This window comes from Leptonychotes weddellii, chromosome 4, assembly GCF_054177405.1.
Source record: "Leptonychotes weddellii isolate Sample4059 chromosome 4, ASM5417740v2, whole genome shotgun sequence".
Taxonomy (NCBI): domain Eukaryota; kingdom Metazoa; phylum Chordata; class Mammalia; order Carnivora; family Phocidae; genus Leptonychotes; species Leptonychotes weddellii.
In genome coordinates this window covers 89,606,826-89,632,498 of record NC_138372.1, presented here as the reverse complement: position 1 = coordinate 89,632,498, position 25,673 = coordinate 89,606,826, and the positions used below count along the sequence as shown (strand labels likewise).

Sequence of the window (25,673 nt, the reverse complement as noted above, 5' to 3'; positions counted from 1 at the left end):
AAGCCCCAACAATAGGAGGAACACAGAGCTTTGTCCCAGCATTTACAGGCATGTGGAAAGACAGACCCTCTTTTTATGTTGTTATTTGGCAGCTGATGGGGAGGGAAAGGCCGAGCTGGGCCCTCTGAGCCTGGCTTCCAGTTTGTCAGCGGTCTGTCCTGGCTGAGGCCCCAGGCCTGGTGAGCAGGGCAGGGGCACTGGGGTGGCCCTGGCCCCGGAGTCAGCAACCCCCCCCAGTGTCCAGTGACTCTCTAGAGTACATTTCCCAGGGCCGATTATGCGCAGACACCAGGATGGGGCCTGGAACACAAACCCACATTAGAATCTGCAGTTGCCCTTGAGAAGGTCACAGGATGGAGAAGACCCATAACCAGTAATTATGTTTGGAACCATGTGTCTGTGCATGCTTTGGCTGGGGGTGGGGGGGGGGGTGGGGGGGTGGTAAGTTTCACGTGAAGGGAAGTCAGGATGCTGTGAGGAGTGCCCTACCCACTTTCACACTAGAGTAAATAGAATGCTGCGGGCCCCTGGGGGAACCCAGAGGGGAGACTGTCGGAAGAAATGTGTCGCCCCAGGGTGGCATGTAAGCGCATGGTTATGATACCTCAGCTACAGTGTACTTTCTTCTCACCTTCTTTTTCTACTCTGATCTTTTGGGCAAAAGACACAGATTTGAAGTGGCCGGGGGGGGGGGGAGTACGGGAGTGGGGAAGGTAGGAGGGAAGAGTTCTTCTCCAGGCCTTGGATCTGCGAGGCCCTGGTCACCAACACAGCAGGGCCTTTTTCACAGAGGGCAGTACCCTCGGGAGCTCAGAGGGGCAGGTGACTGTGAGGTAGAATGTGAGGGACCACGCGGGTCTCCCCAGCGGACGTGCAGACCAAGGGTTGGCAGAGGCCCACGGTTCCACGGAAGGCCTAGAGGGCATTCTCACTTTCTTCTCAACTTCCAGCCAACCAACAGAGTGGAAAATTATTTACTCTCTCTCCCTTCATTGCTCCTTTTCTCAAACATATTGGTGGTTTTATATCTTCTGGGTATAACCGATTTGGAACATTCTGTCTCAGCAAGACGTCCCTTCTTGGAGAGCATTCAGAAAGAGCTGCCCTTTCAGGCTTAGAGCAAACTGAGCCTCAGGTAGACGCTGTCACTGTCCAGGTGCTTTCTGGTGGCTCCTCTCTTTGGAGGGAAGCTGCACCAGAGAAAATCAGCGAGGAATCTGCAGTAGCTGATCCTGGGGGAGGCAGGCAAAGGACTTAATGAGACTGGTTAAAATAGAGTCATTTGTGGTTCTTATTGAAAGCCAGTTGCACATATCAGATTTCTACAGGCAGGTGCTTGAAAGCACAGACATATTGCCTCATCTAAACGAAAAAAAAAAATTTCACCACTGGGCATGTTGTTTGTCTTCATTTCTCTTCCTTCTGGGTGTTATTGTAGGACTTCCAGGCCCAGGAGAAAGGAACTAGATCCCACAGAATGAGCCTTACAATCCAGCAGGGGTTCCCTCCAACTTCCAGAATAAATTTCAACTCCCCCACTCCCCCCCACCACCAGCATTGCCTAGGGCCTGCTATTCATTTCTAGTGAGGAAAAATGTTATCCAAAACTAAGCAGCAGGCAAACTGTATTTTGCACCTTCGTGGCCCAAATGTAACAAATCATCAGGGATGACTGTTTAAAATGAGAACTTAATCCCACTTTGACCTTCCCCTCACACTCATGCTTCTGCTCATCCCCCTAGTTGACTGTATTACCTGATTATCTGTCAATTGGCTGGGGATACAATTTGGCTCTTCCAAAATCAGAGAGAAATGAACCCTTATCATTTGCTTCTTAAATGTGCCAGGTCTTTTATTTTTTTTCTCCCCCTCTTTTGACTGACATTCAGCACACCCAGCATCTTAGATCATCCTGCTACAGCTGCCCTTTGGTATAACTGTTAACCTGAAAAATAAAACTGTCAGTTATTTTACCGGCAAAATAGGTTTATTCAGGAATAGAAGAGAATTGCAATCTGGGACATGCAAACTATGTCAAAACTATAGGCAAGTCAAGAGAACAAAGGAGAGGAACACTTTTTTATAGAGGAAAGGGGGGGGAGTTGGGAGGGGCTCTTTTAAGTAAAAAGTGCATTAGAGTAAACCAGGAGTTTGAAGTGTTGTGGCTTCTCATTGGCTGAGTTGTGACAGTCTCTTATTGGCTGAGCTGTTGCCAGGCAAGGAGAAAATCTTCCTCCAGCTGGGATCATAAAGTAGGCTTCTTTCTGTTGGGAATGCAAATCACTCTCTTCATGTAGGGGTCTGCAATTGACGATGAGTGGTAGTGCCCCCTTCTGGCTTCCTTCATTCACTTTCACACAGCCAATATGCACTTGATAATGTTATGACCTTGAGAAATGACTGCAATCTTTCTCACTTTAAAATCTGGCTAGTTGGGGCATCTGGGTGACTCAGATGGTTGAGCGTCTGCCTTCGGCTTGGGTTGTGGTTTCCAGGTCCTGGGATCAAGCCCCACGTTGGGCTCCCTGTTCTGTGGGGAGTCTGCTCCTCCCTCTTCCTCTGCCTCTCCCCACTGCTCTTGCTCTCTCTCTCTCTGTATCTCTCTGTCTCAAATGAATAAATAAAAACTTCTTAAAATAAATAAATAAAATAAAATCTGGCTAATTATACAAGATTCTTTTTCCTAACTATATAAGCCTTCTCTGAACCAGCACACTCTTTTGTCACCTTGCTGGTTTCTTTGCTACCAAGATAATAAACTTTGACATGTGCTCAAGATCAATTTGTCTAAGACATTTAATATTTTGACATCACCCTGCCCTCAGGGCACATCTAGCTCCAAAGGTTTTCTCAACCTCCTCCTCCCCAGGCATTTTCAGGTGCATAGAAGACAGGTAAGTCTCTAGTCCCTGCTCCCATACCCCATGGCCACTCCATCCTTTCTTTTTAAAAAATCTGCTTACGTCTATTTGTCTTTCAGGACTCAGTTCAAGGCCATCTCTTTCTGAGAAGCCCTTCCTGACAGGGTATCTCCCCCTACCACAGACCCTACAATTCCTCTCTCCACACCAGGTTAAGGGCTCCTCTGTGCTCCTGTGATCACTTTGTTTATATTATTCATCCAGCACTATAAGAAAAATACAAGTTTCAAAACTTGCCATTTTCTAACCTAATCGTGAAGTCTATGAGGAATATTTCTAGCTAACATTGATTTGAGAGCTTACTGTGCACCAGGTACCATTCTGACAGCTTTCTACAAATGATCTCATTACAGTTTTGGAACAGCGCTGTACACTGTAGTAGACATTCTTGTTGCCTACCAAACAACCTGTTCCCTTCTTCCTGGCTGGCAGAGACCTAATTTTGTTCAGATGTCTACTACTTTTCCTAGCAACTCAAGGAAAGCTATATCCCAATTGGTCAAAACCAATTACTGTGATCCCATTTCTCTTGGGGTGACTGGTTTCAGTATGGACACGTGAAAAAATTCTAGCCAATGGGATATGAAGAAAAGCCTAATGAGTGGGGGACAGGGAGGTGCTTCTCAATAATTTTTGGATGCCAGAAACTTTAGCAATCATTTTGCAATTAGCAGGGGAATTAGCCTGACAGTAAGGAGACAAAGAAAATGTCAGAACCAAGAAATGGAAAATAATTGTGTCATTGATTACTGAGGTAACCACCCCAGAAGTATCAGGACTTCTTTTTGTGTGAGGAGATATAGTTTCTTTACTGTTTAAATTGAATTACTTGTAGCCAAAAGCATCTTAATCATGATGAAATCCTTTAGAATGTTCTGTTATTATTTCCATTTTACAAATGAGATCATTGCAGCTCAAAGATGTTAAGTACTTTGCCCAAGATTAACTGCTTATAAAAAGTTAACCTGCCTCCAGGACTTTTTTTTTTCTAAAAAGTCCTAAATGAGGTCAGACTTGCTATCTAACTTGCTTACATCAAGCCCCACCCCCATCCCATGCTCCAGAGGAACTGCCCCTCCCAGTCACACTTGCCTCAGTCCCAGCTCAGTGGGCCCCTCTCCCAGAAGACTGGCCCAACCCCCTGCCAACCCCACATCTCCCAACTTGGGAGTTCTTCAGAGTCGTGGTTCTGGCGGTGGCGGTTATTGTTCTCATTTCACAAACAGACCAAATCACACCTAGTTAAAATGCACCACATGCAGGCTAGGGACTGAACACTGCCCACAAGAGGCAAAGAGAGCTTCTGCAGACGACTGGCCTGAAGGATAATGTGGCCAGGATATAATAGTAGAGCATACGCAGCACACACTGGAGTACTCCCTGAAGTGCCAGGCCTGGGGACTAGGGAGCACTACATGGCATGGCACTAAAGGACCTCTTTTCATAAGCCATTACCCTCAAGAATGAGAGACATAGCTGACTTTCCTAACACAGAGAGTCAGGCCCAGAGACTTAGATAAAATGCAAAGACAGAGAAATTGATCCCAAATGAAAGAACAGGACAAGACAATGGCCAGAGATCTAAGTTAAACAGATACAAATAACATGCCTGACAGAGAATTTCAAGTAATGATTATAAGGATATTCACTGGATTTGAGAAAAGAGTGGAAGACATGGGTGAGACCCTAAAGACAGAGATAAGGAATAACACAGCAGAGATAAAGAGTTCAATGAATGAAGTGAGAAACACACTTGATAGAATGAACAGCAGGCTAGAAGAAACAGAGAAATGAATTAATGACCTAGAAGACAGGGTAATGGAAAGTAATCATGCTGATCAAAAGAGAGAACAAAAGAATTATGCAAAATGAGACTAGGCGTAGGGAACTCCATGACTCCATCAAATGTAATAACATTCATTATTATAGGAGTCCCAGAAGAAGAATAAGAGAGAAAAGAGAAAATTTATTTGAAAAAAGAATAGTGGAAAACTTCCCTAATCTGGGGAAGGAAACAGATAACCAGATCCAGGAAGCACAGAGAACTTCCATCAAAATCAACAAAAGCAGATCCACACCAAGACATATTGTAATTAAACTGGCAAAATACAGTGATAAAGAAAAAATTTTAAAACAGCAAGACAAAGGATGACAGTAACTTACAAGAAAAAAACCTCATAAGGCTCGCAGGGTGTTTCTCAGGAGAAACTTTCCAAGACAGAAGGGAGTGTGGTATATTCAAAGTGCTGAATGGGAAAAATCTGCAGCCAAAAATACTCTATCCAGCCAGACTATCATTCAGAATAGAAGGAGAGAGAGAGAGTTTTCCAGACAAACTAAAACTAAAGGAGTTCATGACCACTAAACCAGCCCTGCAAGAAATATTAAAGGGACTCTTTGAGTGAAAAAGAGACCAAAAGTGACAGTATAAAGTTAGGGAACACAAAAGCAGTAAAAATGACTACTTCTGTAAAAATCAGTCAAGGAACTCACAAGATAAAAGAATATAAAATATAACAACACGTGGGGAGGAGAGGAGTAAAGAGTGGGTTCAAACTACAAACCTAATGGTAACCAAAAATCAAAACCTACTAATAAATATGCAAAGAATAAAGAAAAAGAAATCCAAATATATAACTAAAGAAAATCAGCAAACCATGAAAGAGACAAAGACAAGACAGGGTCAGAGAAAATCTTCAGAAACAACCACAAACCAAATAATAAAAGGCCCATAAATACATATCTATCAATAATTACTTTGAATGTAAATGGGCTAAACATTCCAATCAAAAGACATAGGGTGACAGAATGTATAAAAAACAAGACTCATCTATATGCTGCCTACAAAAGACTAATTTTAGACCTAAAGACACCCACAGATTGAAAGTGAGGGGATGGAGAAACATCTATCATGCAAATGGATGTCAGAAGAAAGCGTGAGTAGCAATACTTGTATTGAATTATATTGAACAAAGTAGTTTTTTTTTTTTTTTTTAAGAGAGAGAGAGAGGGGCGCCTGGGTGGCTCAGTTGGTTAAGCGACTGCCTTCAGCTCAGGTCATGATCCTGGAGTCCCAGGATCGAGTCCCGCATCGGGCTCCCTGCTCGGCAGGGAGTCTGCTTCTCCCTCTGACCCTCCCCCCTCTCATGTGCTCTCTCTCTCTCATTCTCTCTCTCAAATAAATAAATAAATAAATAATCTTAAAAAAAAAAAGAGAGAGAGAGAGATTATGAGTTGCTGGTGGAGGGGCAGAGGGAGAGGGAGAGAGAGAATCTTAAGCAGGCTCCACACCCAGTGCAGAACCTGACATGGGGCTCAATCTCATGACCCTGAAATCATGACCTGAGCTGAAATCAGGCATTGGACGCTCAACTGACTGAGCCACCCAGGCACCCCCCAACAAAGTAGACTTTAAAACAAAGACTGTAAAAAGAGACAAAGAACAACACTATATAATAATAAAGGGGACAATCCAACAAATTGTAAATTTGTATGCACCCAAATACATAAAACAGCTAATAACAAAGAAGCTAATCGATAATAATACAATAATAGTAGGGGACTTTCATACCCCACTTACATCAATGGACAGATCATCTAAACAGAAAATCAGCAAGGAAACAATGGCTTTGAATGACAGACTGGAAGAGATGAACAGATATATTCAGAACATTCCATCCTAAAACAGCAGAATACACATTCTTTTCAAGTGCACATGGAACCTTCTCCAGAATAGATAACATATTAGGCCACAAAACAAGCCTCAAAAATTCAAAAAGATCGAAGTCATACCATGCATCTTTTCTGGCCACAACACTATGAAACTACAAGTCAACCATAAGAAAAAATCTGGAAAGACCACAAACGCATGGAAGTTAAATAACATTCTACTAAACAATGAATGGGTCAACCAGGAAATCAAAGAAGAAACTAAAAAGTACATAGAAATGACTGAAAATGAAAACACAAGAGTCCAAAACCTTTAGGATGCAGCAAAAGAGGTCCAAAGAGTGAAGTTTACAGCAATACAGGCCTACCACAAGAAGAAAAATTTCAAATAAACAACATAACCATACATCTAAAGGAGCTAGAAAACAACAACAATAAACTAAGCCTTAAACCACCAGAAGGAAGAAAATAATAAAGTTTAGAGCAGAAAAAAATGATATAGAAACTAAAAAAAAAAAAAAAAAAAGACAAAGAACAGATCAATGAAACCAGGAGCTGGTTCTTTGAAAAAAATCAATAAAATTGATAAACCTCTAGCCAGACTTATCAAAAAGAAAAGAGAAAGAACCCAAATAAATAAAATCACAAATGATAGGGGAGAAATAACAACACCACAGAAATACAATTGTAATAGAATATTATGAAAAACCACGTGCCAACAAATTGGACAACCTGGAAGAAATGGATAAATTCCTAGAAACATATAAACTACCAAAACTAAAGCAGGAAGGAATAAAAACTTGAGCAGACTGATAACCACCAAAGAAATTAAATCAGTAATCAAAATCTCCCAACAAACATGTCCAGGACCAGATGGCTTCATAGGAAAATTCTACCAAATATTTAAAGAAGAGTTAATATCTATTCTTCTCCAACTATTCCAAAAAATAGAAAAGGAAGAAAAATTTACTATTCATTCTATGAGGCCAGCATTACTCTGATACCAAAACCAGATAAAGACACCACAAAAAGAGAACTACAGGCCAATATTCCTGATGAACATGGATGCAAAAATTCTCAACAAAATACTAGCAAACCAAATCCAACAGTACATTTAAAAAATCATTCACCATGAGCAAGTGAGAGTTATTCCTGGGTGGCAAGGGTAGTTCAATATTCACAAATCAATCAATATGATACATCACATCAATAAGAGAAAGAATAAGAACCATATGATCATTTCAGTAGACACAGAAAAAGCATTTGACAAAGTACAACATCCATTCATGATAAAAACCCTCAACAAAGTAGGGATAGATGGAACATACCTCAATATCATAGAGGCCATATATGAAAGACCCATAGCTAATATCCTCCTCAATGGGGAAAAACTGAGAGCTTTTCCTCTATGGTCAGGAACAAGACAAGGATATCCACTCTCACCACTGTTACTCAGCATAGTACTGGAAGTCCTAGCCTCAGCAATCAGACAATAAAAAGAAATAAAGGGCATCCAAATCAGCAAGGAAGAAGTCAAACTTTCACTGTTTGCAGATGACATGGTACTACATAGAGAAAACCCTAAAGACTCCACCAAACAACTCTTAGAACTGATAAACCAATTCAGTAAAGTTGCAGGATACAAGATCAATGTATAGAAATCTGTTGCATTTCTATATACCAATAATGAAGCAGCAGAAAAAGAAATTAAGACAACAACCCCATTGTAAGATACCTAGGAATAAACCTAACCAAAGAGGTGAAAGACCTATACTCTGAAAACTATAAAAGACTGATGTAAGAAACTGAAGATGACACAAAGAAATGGAAAGACACCCCATGCTCGTGGATTAGAAGAATAAATATTGTTAAAATATCTATACTACCCAAAGAAATCTAGAAATTTAATGCAATCCTTATCAAAATACCAACAGCATTTTTCACAGAATTTACAACAAACAATATTAATAAAATTTGTATGGGACCACAAAAGACTCTGAATAGCCAAAGCAATCTTGAAAAAGAAAATCAAAGCTGGAGGCATCACAGTTCTGGACTTCAAGTTATATCACAAAGCTGTAGTGAGCAAAACAGTATGGTGATGGCATTAAAAACAGACACATAGATCAATAGAACAGACTATAAAACCCAGAAATAAACCCACAACTATATGGTCAATTAATCTTTGTCAAAGCAGCAAAGGATATTCAACAAATGGTGTTGGGAAAACTGGACAGCAACATGCAAAGAAACTGGACCACTTTCTTACACCATACACAAAAATAAATTCAAAATGGATTAAAGACCTAAATGTGAGATTTGCAACCATAAAAATCCTAGATGAGAACACGGGCAGTAACCTCTTAGACATTGGCCATAGCAACTTTTTCTAGATAGGTCTCCTGAAGCAAGGGAAACAAAAGCAAAAATAAACTACTGGGACTACATCAAAATAAAAAGCTTCTGCACAGCAAAGGAAACAATCGACAAAACTAAAAGGCAATCTAAAGAATAGGAGGAGATATTTGCAAATGCCATATCCAATGAAGGGTTAGTATCCAGGGTTGCCTGGGTGGCTCCGTCGGTTAAACATCTGCCTTCAGCTCAAGTCATGATCCCAGAGTCCTGGGAGCAAGCCCCCCCCCCCTCCCATCAAGCTCCCCGCTCAGCAGAGAGCCTGCTTCTCCCTCGCCTTCTGCTGCTCCCCTTGCTTGTGCTCTCTCTGTCAAATAAAAAATTAAATCTTAAAAAAAATGAAGGGTTAGTATCCAAAATAGACAAAGAACTTATAAAAGTGAACACCCAAAAAACAAATAATCCAATTAAAAATGGGCAGAAGACATGAACAGGCATTTCTCCAAAGAAAACATACAGATACCAACAGACACATGAAAAGATGCTCATCATCACTTATCATCAGGAAAATACAAATCAAAACTACAATGCAATAACACCTCACACCTGTCAGAATGGCTAAAATCAACAACACACACACAAAAACAAAAACTGTGCTGTGACCCTGGCCTTTGACTGGGGCTTCATCCCTTGGCATCAGCAAAGAGCCTGATACAGAGTGGCCTGCAGGAAGCCGCTTCAAGGTATCCCCAGAGCCTAGGAACAGCTAGAGCATGGATCGGGCAAGCGGAGCTTTAAGGACTTTTTGATCCTGCTTCAGTTTTTGCTCCACCATGGGTACCACATCTGTATGGACATCAAAGCCTTCAGCCAGTCTGGAAACTGACCAGCACTCTGCAAATTCCTTATATAAATACTGGATCTACTCCTATGCTTACCATGTCAGGGTCCTGGGCGGGGCACCCGGCTCCTGCATTTGCCTCTAAATTTTCTGGAACCGAGTGGGCTTTTTCCCCTGTCGTTTTAGGGTGCTGGCAGCGGCGGGGTGAAGGGGTAATCGAGAACCAATGGCAGAAGCCATACTGAGAAGCAAGATGGGTGGTTGAAGAACCAAGCCCTCTTCTCTCTTTTGGCAAGAGCAACCAGGACATGTCTGTCTGCTCAGACCCGCTCTGTACACTGCCCTGGAAATCTGCCTAGAACAGGCCGTGAGCGTGCGGAACTTTCTAAACGGGTGAGGGAGTACTTACTTCACTGGTGAGGGAGCCCACGGTCGGAAGACAGCTGAACACCTGGCCCTGCGCCCCCAACAACCAGTAAGAAACGAGGGCCGTTGCGCATGCGCCTCACTTCCTGCAAGTCCCTCTCCGCGCTGCGCGTGCCCGGTGGAAATTGGTCCCCGAGGGGCGGGTGGGTAGAGCCTTGGGTTTTGAACCACACTGAGTGACTGCAGCAAAAACACACCCTGCGCAGTGAGAGGCTCAGAGTAACCCTCGTGTGGATAAAAACCTGACTCTGGGGCTTCAAAAAGGATATACAAAACCTCTATGGAGAAAATTACCAACGTTTACTGAAAGACAAAAAAGAAGCCCCAAGTAAATCCAATACAAGTCCATGAATTTCGATTATTATAAAATTTCCAATCCTCCCCAAACTATTAATTGATCATGATGAAGAGAAAAAAAGGGAACTTGAGTTACCAGATATCAATGCTTGAAATGAAGTAACTAAGATTTCAAAAGCATTGGGTAGACTAGTGCTTCTTAAACTTTTCTGCTCATAGGAATCTCCTGGGGATCTTGTTTATCGCAGGTCTTAATTGAGAAAGTATGGGATGCAGCTTGAGATTCTGTATTCTGAACAAGGTACCCGGTGATGCTGATGCTGCTGGTCCGAGGACTACACTTTGAGAAGCAAGGGAGTAAATAATTGAAAGAATAGAGAGCCCAGAAACAAACCCATGCATTTATGAAAGCTTGCTATACAGTAAAGTTGGCATAGCAGATTAGTAGGAAAAGTGAACAATTTAATAAACTGGGCTGACCCCTGGTCCTTACAAGAGGGACATAGGAATGTCAAAATGAGGGAGAGATTTGAAAATTGTATGTGGTTACTTTGAAGATTGAGGAAGGGGCCACAGCCAAGAAATGGGTTCTAGAAGACAGAAAAGACAAGGAAATGGATTTCTCCCCTAGAGCCTGAAGAAGGAATACAGCCCTGCCTACACATTGATTTTAGCCAAGTGAAAGCCATATCTGACCTTCTGACCTTATAAGATAATAAATTTGTTCTGTTCAGCCACTAAGATTGTGGTAATTCGTTACAGGAGCATTAGGAGACAAATGCATAATATTAACAAAGGGCACCATAAAACAAAGTGAAAAGATAAGCCACAGATTAGGAGATTTTTACAAAGCATACAGCATGCAGGATTAGGATACAAGAATATAAGGTGAACAACAAGTCAATAAAATAGGAAAAGTGACCCACTAGGAAAACAAGCAAAACTAGGAATTCACAGAGGAGAATACCTCAGTGGCCAAGAGTAATAAGATGCACAACCTCACTAATAATTCTGGAAATGAAAACTGGAAAAATTAGATACCGTTGTACACCCATAAAAATTTTTAACATTTTGATAATGCCAAGTGTTGATGAGAATGTGGAACAATGGGAACTTTCATAAAAATACTGACAGGAGTGAATATTTTTGCAATGACTTTGGAGACAACAATTTGGCAATACTTAGTAAACTTGAAGGCACTTGTACTCTGACTCAATAATTGCACCTGTAGGTATTTCATTAGAGACATTAGCACATGTGAGTACTTGGAGAAACTTACAATACTATTCATTAAGGCATTTTGGTAATAATAAACAATTGGAAACAATCTAAATATCCTTCAATGGGCAAATGGATAGATTATGGTATATTTCCACAATGGAATACTACACAGCAATTAAATTGAATGAATCAGCATTTCCTGTCTTACCTAACTATATACATAATTATGCCTTAGGCTGTTTTTCTATGTCTAGTGTCTTCCCCATTTCTGTACAGACTGGAAGACCTTTGAAAATCTGTCCACGTCTTTACCTTAATTAAAAATTCTGCAGTGGGTTTTTTAAAAAGTTTTACTGGGGTATAATTGATATACCATAAACAGCAGATATTTAAATTGTACAATGTGTTAAGTTTTGACACACATATAAACATCACCATGATCAACGTAGAGAACATATCCATCATCCCCAAGTGTTTTCTTGTGTCCTTTTGTAGTCTCTCCGCCCCCTCCCTCCAGTCTCTCCCATCCCCAAGCACCCATTGATCTGCTTTCTGTCACTATAGATCTGTTAGCATTTTCTAGAGTTTTATTAAACAGAACCATCCGGTATATATTCTTTTTTTGTCTTCTTTCATTCAGTATAATTATTTTAAGATTCATCCATGTTGCTGTGTAGTGCATTCCTTTTGATTGCTGAGTAGGATTCCATTGTATGGATACACTATGTTTATCCATTCGCCTCTTGGACATCTGGGTTGTTTCCAATTTTTGACTATTACAAATAAAGCTGCTATGAACATTGTGTACAAGTCTTTACGTGGACATCTGGTTTGTTTTCTCTTAGGTAAATTCATAGAAATGGAATGGCGGGATTAAATGGTAGACATATGTTTAACTTTTTAAGAAACTGCCATAGTGGTTGTACCATTTTACATTCCCATAGCAGGCTTCAATGAGTTTTAAGAATAAGATCTGGGGCACTCATTAGGCATTGGAAAAGGGCCTTTGCAGATGTAATTAACTTAAGGATCTCGAGATGAGATCATCCTGGATTTAGAGTGGGGCCCAAGTCTCATGATGATGTACTTAGAAGAGAAATGTAGACGGAGCTAGTGACCGAGACGGAGAAGACAGAGGCAGAGTGGAGTTATGCTGCCCAAGATAAGGAATGCCTGGAGCTCCCAGAACCTGGACCCTACGTGCCCTTGCCCTCCCCACTGTACTCCTACCTGTGTGCCTCACCTGCCCTCTCACTTGTCCTCTGTCTTCTCACCTGTGTTCTGTCCTTTTACCACCTCCCCAAAGTATGTAGCTCTTTTGCAGGGTTCAGGAAGGGCGAGACTGTTGGAGTGTAGTTGACCTCTATTCAATTCACGGGAATGACGTTATGGCCCCAGCTGGAACGTAAGCTCTCCAAGGGGGCAAGGAACAAACATGTTAAACATTTAAACTCCTAACACTTGCAAGGCACGTCTATCTACTCTAGCCTCTCGAAGCCTCACGAGAACCTTATGAGTAGATATTTTTATCTCTATTTCACGGCACACTAAGCTCAAAGAGCTTGTCACTTGCCCAGTGTCTCACAGGAGGGACTCACACAGAGCTCCAGCTGGCCCCCAACTCCCAGGTTTCTGTGCCATGGCCCTGGGGAAGCAACTGCACCAGACCCTCCATGTACTTCCTAGCTCATTTCCTCTGAGATGCTAAGTGCTGGATAAATGTTTGCATGATGCTGAAAGTAGTTTATCCTCAGCCAGCATGTCCATTAAATAGTCTTTGTATTCTTTTTTCCATTAGAGCTTCATCTCCCTGAAGCTTAAAATAGGATTGGAAATTTGCTGTGTTTGACCTATTTTCACCCATTAGCATAATTTATCAGACTAGAGAACTGAGAAGCTCCTGGATAAAGATGAAGGAGCCCAGGAATCTCAGGATGGAAAGGCAGAGGGAACCACGAGGGCCATGGGGCCCAGGAGCACTGGGGGAGAAGAAGGAGGAAGGCTAACAATGGCCCAGAATTCAAGGCAAGAGAAAACAAACTTTCACGGTGGAGTGAAGCAAGCCCCTGGACTCAGACCCCAGCCCTGCCGCCCATGGTCTGGGAACGTGGGGGATCACCTGCACCTCTGCTTCTTCCTCCGAAAACTCTCAGAGGTTGCCAGCCTCATCAGTGTGATGACACTAATTCTAATGGGATGCTATGTGTGAATGCTGCTTGTAAAGAACCAAAAGAGTGAGGTATTTACAGTGTTCCGTGTGACATGACCTCTTCTTCCTTGCTTTGGATTCAAGCTCTCAGTCTGAGAGATGGGATGTTATGAAATTGCTCTAAGTGCTTTGAGGCAGGGACCATCTTTACATTCCCCTATCCCCTAGGACCTAGAATGGTGCCTTGCACAGCGCAGGTGCTCAGAGACATCTGCTCGGATGAATGATGAATGAATGAGTTGAGCTCATAACTGCTCAGGCCATGGCCCTTTACAACGATTACTGTCATGCTCCCTGACCTCCTCTTGAGGGTCCTCAAGTGCTAGCCTGTCCAGAGACAGTCACTGGGGTATTATGGTAATAGGTGAGAGGAGCTAGTAGGAATGGGGCAAGCATGGTAAGCAGAGTCCAGTTCGGACTCAGGAGGAAGAGGCCGCTGAATCATCTGTTTGCTGGCCACCAAAGAGCCGGGGTTGGTGTGGGGACAGCCAAGTGCTAGAGTGCAACTAGGGAAGGAGGCAGTGATCTGAGGATAAACAGGAGGCGGGCGTCGTACAATGAGATAAGAGCAAAAGCAACAAAGAGAAAAAATAATAGATAAATAATAATAAAGATCAAATGAGGGGCGCCTGGGTGGCTCAGATGGTTAAGCGTCTGCCTTCGGCTCAGGTCATGATCCCAGGGTCCTGGGATCGAGTCCCACATCGGGCTCCCTGCTCCTTGGGAGCCTGCTTCTCCCTCTGCCTCTCTCTCTCTCTGTCTCTCATGAATAAATAAATAAAATCTAAAAAAAAAAAAAAGAGATCAAATGACCTTTATTAAAACACCTAATACATGCACACATACCCAAATTGTACTTATAGTTACTCTAGTTGGTGATATACACAGAGTGAGATTGTGTTTGGTGTTGGGGGCTTCAAATAAAATGTTTTCCACATACATGTCTGTGCATGTGTGCGTGTGCGCACATGTGTGTTCCTTCTCCAGATCCCAGCAAATATTGTGCTATGTTTCCATCCCTAGGTGGTACTACACTTCCTGTTCATTTTCAGTTGCAACTCTTGATGACTTTTGGCAGGAAAAGCACCGCTCCTGGTCAAGATGAGAGGGAGGGTGATTTGGTACCATCAAAAGAAAAATTGAGATGGATTCTTACAATGGGTTGAATAATAGCCCCCCAAAAGATCTATCTATGTCCTAAACCCTAGAACTTGGGAGTGTTACCTAACTTGGAAAAAGGATTTTTGCAGGTTTAATTATCTTAAAAATTTTGACATGAGATCATCCTGGATTGTTCAGTGGGCCCTAAATCAGATGACCAATGTCCTTGTAATGGAAAGGCAGAGAGAAATGTGAGACAGACAGAGAAGGAGAAGACACCAAGAGGAGAAGGTGACTTGAAGACAGAGGCAGAGATAGGTTTGATGTGACGACAAGCCAAGGAATGCCAAGGATTATCCACAGGCCCTAGGAGCTAGGAGAGAGGCATGGAAGGGATTCTGTCCCAGGGCCTCGGAAAGAAGTGTGGCCCTGCTAACACTGTGTTTTCAGACTTCTGCCTCCAGACTGTGAGAGAATACATTTCTACTGTTCTAAGTCATCTAGTTTGGGGTAATTTGTTACAGCGGGTTTATGAAATGAATAGAACTCTGAGCTACTATCTTGTCACAAATGTTCCCTGTGAAAGTTAAAAACACCCAAACCCTCAATCCAAATTCCAGTAATGTGAAATCCCCATGGAAGCCCCAGCGAGCGTCCCTGGGCTCAACAGTCTCTCGGAGGACTTTCCAGGGGGTCCCTAGGCTCTTTGACTCCTTCATCAGAGCTTTGCCCCTTTCACTGCATTGTGGGTCCTGTACGGCCCTTCCCCAGAAATGTACTCAGCTGAGCCCCACACCCCAGCTTTTAAGGACGTTTAGCACTATTTCTCATCTATCCAAGTTCAGAGGCTCTAGGGCTTAGGAGAGTCATAAGATTAGCCTGCAATCTTCCCAGGGAGAATATGTTGATTCTGGTTCTGGCAGTGTAAGGCTGTCTTGATAACACCATGCTTACGCCAGGGAGTGTCATCACTATGAAGGACTAGGGAACTGTGTGCTGAGGGGTTAGATCTAGTTTGTATTTCTGATAAGAACTGCCTGGAAAAAAGGTGAATGGGATGCCCTTGTGTTCTAATTTCCTCCAGTCTCCCTTTAAAAGCTCCCCTACCCTGAAGCATTCAGGACCTCTCTGCAGGTCTGATCTTCCCTCTGCAGGGCCCAATTCTGCTACCCCTCTCACCGCTTCCACAAAATGAACCTGACTCATGTCTGTTGGCCTAGGCCTTTCTCCAACGCTAAGGGACAATATCATTAATGCATTAATTAGGTCAGCTCAGGAGTTTGACAAATTTCTCATGATGGAGACCAGATGGAGAAAGGTGGGTTGGATAGTGTACCTGTGGGTGGATTCATAGTTGGCTGAAGGCTCTTACCCAGAAAAAAAAAATCCTTGGCCTTCTGAAGGGAGGTTTATTTGCACTTGGCCCAATCCTAGTCAACATTTTTAATTTTTTTTAAGATTATTTATTTATTTATTTGACAGAGAGAGAGACAATGAGAGAGGGAACACAAGCAGGGGGAGTGGGAGAGGGAGAAGCAGGCTTCCCACCGAGCAGGGAGCCCGATGTGGGGCTTGATCCCAGAACCCTGGGACCATGACCCGAGCCGAAGGCAGACGCTTAACGACTGAGCCACCCAGGCGCCCCTCTAGTCAACATTTTAACCAAGGATTTGAATAAAGTCAAAGAGGCAAGCTTATCTAATTTGCAAATGACCCAGCCCTAAGCAATGCAGAACACATTTGTTCACATATTCATTGTTTTTAAAAAATATATGAAATGATGGATCACAATGAATAAATCAGAATCCATGTAACTTCTTTTAGTTGGTTTCAAAAAATAATCCACAAAAGTAAAAGATAGGTTAAAGCACTTCTTTAGAGAGAAGATTTAGTGGTTCTAGTTTATTTTAAGCTCAATATGAGTCAACAGTCTGAGAAGAAGTTTTTAAAAGGACATAAATTTAGGTTGCATTTCTAGAATGTGCAGGTCCAGATCCAGGGTGGTGATCGTTCTGGTATGCTCTGCATCAGTCAGAACCTGGCTGCATTTATGAATGTGGTTCCGGATATCATGGTCAAAGAGAGACATGGCTCATTCGTGGGCACCCAGTGAGACAAGTCAGGGTGGTGATGAGTTTAATAGGCTTGTCACCTGAGCAAAGCTGCTTTTTAGTCCAGAGAAGAAAAGACTCGGGGACATATGTTACCTGTTTTCACATATCTGAAGAGCCATCCACTTAGGCGGGGTGGGAGTATAGGTTGTTGGGGGCAGGTTGACATCCTGTGCAGCTTCAGAGAGTGAAAAAGAGACAAAGGAAAGTCTGAAAAGACCAGAATTCATTTTATTTCTAAAAATCAGAGGTGTTACAGGTGCACCTGGGTGGCTCAGTTGGTTAAGCATCCTGATTCTTGGTTTCGGGTCAGGTCATGATCTCGTGGTTGTGGGATCAAGCTCCACAACAGGCTCTGTGCTCAATGTGGAGTCTGCTTCAGATTCTCTCTCCCTCTCCCTCTCATTCACACACTCTCTCTCAGATAAATAAATAAAATCTTAAATAAAAAAAAAAGACTCAGAAGTATACAGCAGTAGGGTGGTCTCCCTTGTGAGGAGGTGACACTCCCATACTTGGAAGCATTTAAGCAAAACTATCATTGCAGTGATCACCAGGGCGGGCCAGACTGGAATCACTGGCTGATTGGGATCCTCTTCCACCTTCATCAGTAAGGGTATGCCCCCTTAGAAGCCACATGGTTGGTCAAAAAGGATGGCTCTTCCAGAGGCAAGGTGGCCACTCTTGGTTAGAGTCTTGAGTGGCATTGTTGTTGGTTACGATCTCTAAATAAGCTTTCAAAGTCCCTTTGAAAGAATCTCTTGAATAATGTATTACTTGTATATAGTATTTTATTAGGATTATTTTTATTTCAGGTGGAAAATAGCCAACTCAAATAAGCTATTATAGGAAAAAAAGGGAATTTTTTTCATATAACCAACAATTTGTTCATGTGATTCTGGAGGACAGACATGGAGCTGGTCTCGGAAACAATGGGTCAGAACCTCCCTCTCCACCTCTGAACTCCGCTTCCCCCGTTCAGAACCCAGGGCTGTGATGAATTCCACGCAGCCTTTATTCCAGCTGGTAATGCAGTAAATGAAGAGGTACAAACTGTTCCTAGGGAAGAGTTCTGATTGGCTTGGCCTCGGTCATGTGTTCACCCCTTGGACCAATCACTGTGGCAAAAAAAAAAAAAAAATCCCTGGGGCCTATGATTGGCCAGACCTGGGGCACTTTCTCATTCTTTTGGCTCAGGCTTAGGGATGGTGGTCAGCAGCTAGAATCGCAGGTTAGATAATGGTAGGAAGTCGCCAGGCAGATAAAACAACAGCCGTCCATACTGGGCCTAAGAGTTTACAGAGCGCTTTTTTTTTTTTTTAAGATTTATTTATTTATTTGAGAGAGAGAGGGGGAGTGCACACGCGCGAGTGAGCGCACAAGCGGGAGGGGCAGAGGGAGAAGCAGAGAGAATTGCAAGCCGACTCCGTGCTGAGGGCGAGCCTGACTGGGAGCTTGATCCCACCACCCAAGCGGAAACCAAGAGTCCCACGCCCAACCAACCACGTCCAACCACCCAGGCACGCCCAGAGCACTTTTGCACACATGATTTCATTTCATTCTCATTATCACCCTGTGAGGAATGTGGAGCACATATATAATTGTTCTTCACCGTATGATGCCATTTCACCTTACAGAGGCTGTGGGTCACATGATAGACAAAAATACTTTGAATTTCTTAAACAACATTGTCACAAGGATAGATTCATCGAATGTCCTTTATTGTCATCTGGTACTGTCCTTGCACATTGCCAGGTGAAGCTATTTCAAGAACTCCTGATAGTAGAAAACTCCCTTTTGAGTTTTCTGATAGCAGGTCCCTGGGGAGCAGCTTAATACCATACGAAAAGTGGATCGGTAGCAAGGCTGTCACTGAACTCCCTGGGGACCCACCATCAGATGCATGGGTCCTCCCTCTCTTCCCCCAAACTCTTTCCTGGCTCTTTCTCTATCAGCAAAATCAGACGCCATTAGGAAAGTTAGACAGGTGTTATTTCATGGCAATTGGCACCAGGCCATTTACTTATTCATGCATTCGTTTTTATTTATTCTTTTGTTTATCCACGCATCCATTCATTCACACACCCAAAAACTGTACAGAGCACCTGTACGCTGATTAGTGGTTAGGCAAAGCAACTTTAACAAAGCGATCCCCACATAGAAGAGCTTAAGAAAAATAGTAGTTTACTTGTCTCTCATGTAAGCATCTGGAATGAGTCTAGGTGGTGGGGGGGCTTTGCTAGGGACTCAGGTTCCTTCCATCTTGTGGCTCTGCCATCCCGAGGGTATAGTTCTTGTTCTATATTGTGGGAAGGGAAAAGCACAAAAGGGACAAGCTACTCTGTTGTTCGGAATATGAAGTGGAAACCCACCTCGCTTCTGCTCTTATCTACTTGACAGAAACCACACAGGGCCATGCCCCGCTGCAAAGGAATCAGGAAATGTAGCTCTAGTTAGGCAGCCACATACTCAGCCAAGACTTACTCCCAAGAAGAATAGGAGAATGGGTAGTTGGGACAATAGTCTGCCACCACCTGCTCTCTCTACGGTGCACCAGGGAGGGTGGAATGGCTCGAGCCTCGCTCTCAGGGTGCTCGTAAACTAGCGGGAAAGAAATGCCTTGTTCCCTAGCAGTGACACAAGGCAATGCGGAAGAAGGGTCAGGGGAGGGGGGCAGGGAGCACAGAAAGTTCCCAGGAGGAGGGATGACTTGAACTTGAGATGCTTAGAACGGGCTCCTGAAGGAGGTGGCATTTGAGCTGGATGGCCTGGGCTTGAAAGATGGCTATGAACCTGAACATGAAAATGGGTGAGGACAGCAGGCAGAAAACAGAGCAGTTAACAACTCTTAAGTGAAGGGCAGATTCTCACGTGAATGAGGGATTCTTCAGCTACCCCTTCTGGATAGTTCCAGAAGGTGCATTAGCACCTGCGAGCTCCCAATGTCCTCCTTGGTCCTGCAAGACACAATGCCACCCAGATGTCCAGGATATTTTTCCAAGTGTGGCTAGGGCCTAAGGAGACAGGCCAGGCTGTGAGTCAAAGCCGGGAGACCCAGAGTCTAATAACTTAGTAATTGCAACATTTTCAGAGCTTTGCAGTTTACAGAGCATGCCAAATATAGAATTTTCTTTCATTCTCATCTTAACTCCGACGGGTGGCTAATAAGTAAGACATCAATGATGAACATGCTTTCAAAAATCAGCAGTGCTACAGAATGGAAAACATCATTATGGAAACACCGAAATCTTATTATTTCAAACTCCATTGATTCGGAATCTGCGGTAATTTGCTCAAGGGTCCAGGCTGAAAAACTCTCTTTATGCTCGCTATAGCTAAAAGGATTTGCTAAGCCAATTCAGAGTGTGGCCGAGATGGCTGGGAGACATTTACGGCCTCCGGAGGACAGCCGTTTTCGGTAATGACTGTAGCAATGTTGCGAGAATCCTGCGCTTCAATTAAGTTCGCACAGTGCTCTTTTCATTAAAAAAGGTCTGGCGGGACTTCTACAAGGCAATAAAACTTTGTTAGCCATTTGTTTGAGCTTCTGAATATGCTAAAGAGGACGAACATCGTGAAGCAAATTAGTTCGGGGCCTCACAGAGAGAATTTCAGTGTTTAAGAAAAGGCAGGGCCATCATTTGGCCAGGATGTGGAAGACCAGATTCTGGCACTCGTCTGCAGTGTGGATGAATTTTGGCAGCAAAAGCTCTTCCTTTTCCTTTCCCTTAAAATCTCCATAAAAGCTCCAATCGAGCAGAGGCCCGCAGAGCAATTCTGGCTGAAGTGAGGGTGTGTCCTCTCCATTTCCCCCTGCTTCCCCGATGAATTCTCAAAGCCCCTTTGACCAGGTGCCGAAGAACTCAAAACCTTGGCGATGTGTAAAATCTCTCTGAGGCCTGTGTCTATCCGCGGATGGAAAGTCACGGTCAATAGCAGCATGCTGTAGGTCTATGCCGAGTGCCCACTGGCACAGAGGAAGATACCGCGGCTTTAGAGAGTTTCAGACACGGGTCCACGGCCACACTAACAGCACGTGGGGGAGCTGAGACTCACGCCGGTCCCACAGGTACAAAGAACACGCTTTTATAATCATCGTCCTTACAGACCACACCTTGGTACCAACATCCCCCTCTCTGGTTGGTTGGACACGACTTAGTGGCCTTATGGTCTACATTTGTAATTAACTTATGTCCTAAAAATCTCCGAAGATGAGGACCCCTTTTCCAACCATATCCTTTGAAGCCTCAATAGGCGAGCATGGCGATGTGGCCACATCCCCGGGGGCCTGGAGCTGGGTGTTGAAGTGGCCGAGAGCCGAGGAACTCAGTAAGTGGAAAACGAAGCATATAAATAAATATACATGGTATTTCAAAGTTGATGTATTTTTGCTGGAGGCGTGGAGGGGGGGTCCAGAAATAGACACTGGGGATGGATGGAGGGCAGATTGAGCCGTTTTTGGAGCTTACGTTTGGTTATTCTATCTGAGGGTCATTCATTCGTCAGACATTGATGGAGCCTCATTCCATGCCAGGCACCGGGCTAAGTGCTGGGGATACAGAAAAAAGATGAGGCCCCTGCCCCTCAAGGGAAATGACTTGTGAAAAAAATAGCACTCAGGAAACAAGAGTCCCAAGAGCATGGGTAATGAGCAGTCAGAACGGAGGGGGCCGTGGGTGACCAGCACGCACTGCAGGGCTCTGTGAGGCCCATCCATCAAGTGTCACCACAGTGACAAAGGGGGAGTGATCCCTCTCGCTTGAAGGGTAGGAGGTAAATCAGGCTTCAACCATAAGACGTTAATGAATCTTCATGAGGACGCCACAGTGGTCTTACAGACAGAGAAGCCTTGGCCGAGGCATAGGGGCCCTTGGGAGAGGTCACCAGGCTCCCTCTGCAGCCTCAGGCTCCCTGGGCTGTTGGCTCCTGCAGCAAGTATTTAGAGAACAGGTCATGATTGATTAGAGGATTCAGAGGCTGTTTTCTCACCTCAGATACCCTTTCACTTTTGCAGAGGGAGGCTGCCTTCAATTCGTGCTCAAACTCCTTCTGGCTGAAACATCCAGTATTCTGTCTACTGGCAGCCCCCCCAACTCCCACCCACCTGGGGCCCTGCATTCTCGTTCCATGGTTCCCTGGGCCCGTGTCGGGAGAGAAGCGGATGCACAGGGAAAATAGGAACTGCTTGGCTCCCAGAGGGTGGGATGTGGGCAGTGGGTGATGGGTCTGAGGGGAGAAGACTGTCTAAGCACACAGGGATCTGCACTCCCCGGGTCTGGAATGGAGCAAAAGCCTGCCACTGGCTCCACCATGGCATAAACTCTTTTCAAAACCCAACAGGTCACTGTCTTGCCTCCTTAGAACTTCTCTGCCTTGAGCTTCAAGAAACAGGATCTCACTCCGTTCAAGTATGAGCCTTATTTCCGTGGGTGGGCTTGGCTATACAGACAACCGGGCTCTGGTGGGAGCTCGGGGACTGCGGTTCCCCCAAGACCACAAGAGGCGCAAGAGCGAGAACCATAGGGCCAGGACAGTAATAGCCTACTTTCTGCCCACGTCTTGGCCGCAGGGGCTTCTCCCTTCCAGGCCCTTATGGAGACTGCCTACCCCCCCACCGCCCCCATGCTGGTGCTGGGACACCTGTCACCGTACACCGCCCCGCAGCATCTACACATCAGGACCCCTGCCGCCTCATGGCCCTGCTTACCAGCCTACTCTCCGCATTTGTTTCAGTTTCTCTTTCTGTCCCCCAACCCCCCACCCCTCTCCTTATAACCTCCAGTTCAAATTCCTGCTTTGCGAGAGCTTTCTTGCAACAGTACTTGCCCACGGCTGGTTCAGGTCGTCACAGACAGATGGCCACAGTCACATGGTACTGCAGTGGCTTCTGATGAAGGAATGTCCCTTAGGAGAGGGCTCTGGGCTGGTTGCACGACCCCTGGGTCCCCCCACCCTGCTGCGCCTCACCTCTCTGGGAAGGGAGCTCTAGGCATTGATGGCATTAGGAGGCCGGGCCTGCCCAGTCAGGGCTCTGTTTTCAGGACACAGACTCTGAACAGGGGGGTCTTGAAGGTTATCTAGCCTAAAGTCCCTGTAGGCTGAGATTCCTGGTACCACAGCCTGGCCAGGGCAATGTCCAGCCTCTTATTTTATTTTATTTTATTTTATTTTATTTTATTTTATTCCGAGGGGTGGGGAGGGGCAGAGGGAGAGGGAGAGAGAGAATCTTAAGCAGGCTCCATACCCAGTACAGAGCCTGACATGAGGCTCGATCTCACAACCGTGAGATCGTGACCTGAGCCGAAACCAAGAGTCAACCGCTTAACTGACTGTGCCACCCAGACGCCCCGATGTCCAGCCTTTTTAAAAACACCCCCTGTGACAAGGCACACACACAGCCTAAAGTGGCTCACTGTGACTGTGAATAAGATTCTTCCCCTGAGCTCGAATCTGCCGTGGCCTGCGTTCTGCCAAGGACAGATTCTTGGGCCCCGCTCTATCATTCCAGGCCTTCGCGCGTTTCATCCCTGTTACATATTATGGTCTCTTGCATAATAGAAGACAGTTTTCTTAACATTTTCCCTTCAAGGACTAAGTTCCCTCCAGTGCAGACCGGCATTCCTCATGTGACTGACTGCGTTATCTGAGCACACACTATCACTATCACAGTGGCCCGTTTGCTGGTGTCCCTTTGGAGGTGTGGCCCAGAAGAGAAGCAGTCGTCCGAATGAGCCTGACAAGCACAGCTAGGTGTGGCCAGGCCTGCTCTCACTCCCAATTTCTGATCCAAGTCCCCTTATGCCTTATGCCAACCGGGGGTTCCGTGGTCCCCACGGCTCCTGCTGGGGAGCCCACTGTCGTCAACCGTACTGCTGGTTTAGGATGTGCATATTGTTAAACCAGCAGCAGCCAAAGACCGCCAGGGACAAGCTGCGTCTGACACGCACACAGTCAGATTATCGGTTTGTTCCCCTCTAGAGGAGCAGTGGCCAAGAGGGAGGAGGGGAGACTCCTCCAGAAGGTTTGTGTGCCCGCGGGATTCCGAGAGGACCACAGGGGAACGGGGATCTGTGGCGGATAGGTTGCTTTGTGAGGTGGGATCCGGGGAAGTGGTGGGATGGGGTGCTGTCACGAGGCGAGGGCGGCCTCGCAGTTGGGGACCCTCGGTACCGGATGGGTTAGAGAGGCCGCTCTGGGGCACCACTGGGAAAAAAAAGCAGCGGTCACTCATTTTTACAGCCACTGTGTGGCCTTGGGAGAAACAAGGTCTCCTGTTAACTTTGCAGCTGCTTGTAACAGTGTCCCTCCAGCCTGATTAGCTGTACGAATCCTCTTTTCTTTTTCAGTCTGAGCTGACTTCACCCTTGCGATCCCAGATGGTTGTTTATTCTTTCAGTGTCTCTGTGGATTCAAGGGGCCTTGGGCGGCAGCATATTCCCACGTTCCATCACGTGTTTACAAGGTGGCTACAGACAAGATGCCCATGTGAATCACGCAGGCCCCGTGACGGTCCCTGCACTGACCCTCTTTCTACTCTTCCCACCGTCACTCTGATTCAGACCCCCACCTGGACTGTGCCCACGATCTCCAAGTGCCTCCGGACTGCTCGGGGGCCCCAGATCAGTTCATCCAACTGTCTGCCAAAATGGCCCACTGGGGCACCCAACAGGCTCCTGAGATGCAACACGCCCCGACTCAACTGTCTCGTCTCCACCACCGGCCTCGATCACTTGCCCCTGCCTTCTAGTTGCTGTTGGGTACATTGTACGTCCAACCGCCAACTCATTCGGACCAAACAACCAGGCGTCCCCCCTGCCCCAAGAGGCCTCCCTCCCCCATAGGCCCAACTGGTTTCAAGCACCTGCCAGTTCTTCCTGCTAAATATCTTTCAAGTCTGCTTCTCCTTTCCCTTTTGTGGGTCCTCTGATCCTTTGCTTGGATTAGAGCAAAAGCCTCCTTATCCATCTGCCCACTCCAGTCCCTTCTTCCTCTACCCCGCGAATGCCCTGCTGCCAGAGGGAGACTTTTAAAATGCAAATCTGATCCTCTCCCTCCCTCCATAACATCCTTTAATAGCATCTCATAACCTAGTGTGAAATCTGAAATATCTTACACCGCACGTAAGGCTTTGCATCCAACAGGCCCTGTTTTCTAACACAGCTTCCCTTGCACTGGGGGCTCCAGCCACAGAGAGCCACCGGCAGCTCCCCGGACTGGCTGCCCTGTGTCCTAGCTGACCTTTGGACGGGCCGTTTCCACTGGCTGGGATGTCAGGAATATTAGCGGCAAGAACACAGTTCCGTGGCCATTTATGGATCGCGTCCCCTAGCTCAGGCCCCCTGCTAATGAATTCACATGTGTCATTGTCACAATTCTGTAAACTGTGATGTCCATGATACACGTGAAGAAAGTGCAGCATAAGAGAGGTGAAGAGTCTAACCCGAGGTCACACAGCAGATAAGCGACAGGGCCAGGATAGGGAGCCAGGTTTCTGATGGGACAGATTCTACTGCATCTTCTTC

At 45.0% G+C, this 25,673-nt stretch overlaps 1 long non-coding RNA gene across 2 annotated transcripts in view; it reads left to right on the top strand.

The window, feature by feature from the left end:
- The window catches only part of LOC115943959 (uncharacterized), a 1,191,882-nt gene that overhangs the window by 281,292 nt on the left and 884,917 nt on the right, over positions 1–25,673 (top strand). Inside the window, exon 7 of one of the 2 annotated variants that reach the window (XR_014144114.1) lies at positions 5,928–5,944. The exons of the other annotated variant lie outside the window; for it this stretch is intronic. This is a non-coding gene — a long non-coding RNA (uncharacterized LOC115943959). Of the gene's footprint in view, positions 1–5,927; positions 5,945–25,673 lie in introns of those variants that run through there. 2 annotated transcript variants of the gene reach the window in all.